Genomic DNA, 1995 nt, shown 5'->3' on the forward strand with positions numbered 1-1995 from the left:
GTCCCGGACTAGAAAGCAATAGATTTCTTGCTTCTGCCACAAATTCCCCCAGCTGTGAGCCTTTCAACCTTCTAAGTATTCCTTTATATATGGTTCGGAGTTCTGGGACCATCCCCTGAGCCTGCTTGGTCGGGTATTCTGTATTGTTGTTGGCGGAGCTCTTTACTACACATTCACCCAATCCACCATCTTGTTTGTTCTCTTATCTTTTTTTTATTCTTCCAGTGTCATTAAATATTTTGCACAGAGTTTGAATTTTTCTTAAGATCTTTCAGCTTGAGAAATTCTGAGAATGTTCTTCCTATGTGGTTTTCTAGCTCCAGGTCTTTACATATTTCAGTATAATTTTTCTTCTTGAGCTACTCTTAGAAATTTTCTATTCAGCTCTTTTAAATTCTCATTTCTTACATTCACTTTAGTTGATCTACATCCAATTGCAAGTTTCAGAGTCTCTTCTGACATCTATTTTGGTCTTTTCTTTCATATCTTTATTTGACCTTTTGTTTTCTTGATGTATGATGTCATACAACTCCTCTGGCCTTTGTTTATTAGTATATAATCCATCAAATCTGATCTTAACATGCTTTCTAAATTCAGGCAGGATATATTCAAAGTTATATATGGGCTCTTGTGGACTTCTTTGAAAAATAAATTCAACTTTAGCCTGAATTTGCATGTGTGCAACTGATAGTCTGTTTCACTGTCTGCCTGGCTTAATTTTGGCTTATTACATTGGCTTTTCCATTATCTCCTGAGGTTCACATGTAGAGTCACATTTTAAGTTGCTGAAGAAAGATATTTTTTTGAAGAAGCCGTGGATCTTAGAAAATTTTATCATGCAATCAGCTACCATATTTTCCAATTAGAGATCCTTCCTCTTTGTTTTCAACTTTCACATTAAAATCCCCAGTAATTATCAATGTGTCTTCATTGCATGTTTGATCAATTTCAGATTGAAGAAGTTGGTAGATTTTTTTCAGTTTTGTCATAATTGACTTTAGTGGTTAGAGTATAGTTTAAATAATTGTCACATTATCTGATTTTCCTCATAGACTAGTGGATATTATCCTATCATAGACAGCACTGTACTTAAATGCTGTTGTTAAATGCCAGAAAGTCAGTTTCAACTCACAGCAACCCTGTATAGGGTTTCTTAAGAGTGACTGATGGGTTTGAAGCACCAATCTTGTGGTTAGCAGTTCAGAGCTTATCCTACAATGCCACACCAGGATTCCACATAGACCTTGAAAGACTCTTTATGAAAATGAATGTAATGCCAATCGTCTTCAATTAGTCATTTCTGGAATAGTAAACCATATGATTGTTTAAATTCAAAATGACTAATACCAGTGCATTTCAGCTCTCTAATACCTAGACCACTGATCTTATTATATTTCACTTTAATTTTGACAACTTACATTTTTCCTAGGTTTCTACTTTTCATGTTCCATATTATGACTATTAATGAAATTTTAGAGCTGTTTCTCCTCATTTTGAGTATGTACCATCAGCCAACAAAGTTCCTGAGATCTTTGCCACATCCATGTCATTTAGGTCTACTTTACTTTGAGAATACAGCTCTTTCCCAATAAAATTTTGAGTGCTTTTTATCCTGAGGGACTCATCTTCTGGCACTATTTGAGACAATGTTCCCCTGTGATTCATTAAGTTTTCAATGACTTACCTTTCAGAAGTGGTGTAATGTTCTTTCTTTTTAGTCACTTCAGCATGGAAGCTGCTGAAACTTCTCTGCCTTAGTTCTTCTGGTATTAAACAACTGTTCATAAAACTTCCAAGAGCACAGGAGCACACACACATGCCACCACAATAGGACACACGACAGACAAGTAGTGCAACAATAGCATACCATACCATAATTCATAAACTATTTACCTACTGCCATCATACATAATCATATATAAAGTGGTGTCCTAAGATAAGCACTGGACCACAAGGTCAGTTTGAACCACAAACTCACCAGCCGCTCCTTAGAAA

General features: G+C 35.5%; 1 pseudogene; it reads right to left on the reverse strand.

Moving 5' to 3' along the window:
- Positions 1–1875, reverse strand: part of LOC102838573 — an 84829-nt pseudogene extending 82954 nt beyond the window's left edge.
- Between the last annotated feature and the right edge of the window lie 120 nt (positions 1876–1995).

Source organism: Chrysochloris asiatica, unplaced genomic scaffold, assembly GCF_000296735.1.
Source record: "Chrysochloris asiatica unplaced genomic scaffold, ChrAsi1.0 scaffold00402, whole genome shotgun sequence".
NCBI lineage: Eukaryota > Metazoa > Chordata > Mammalia > Afrosoricida > Chrysochloridae > Chrysochloris > Chrysochloris asiatica.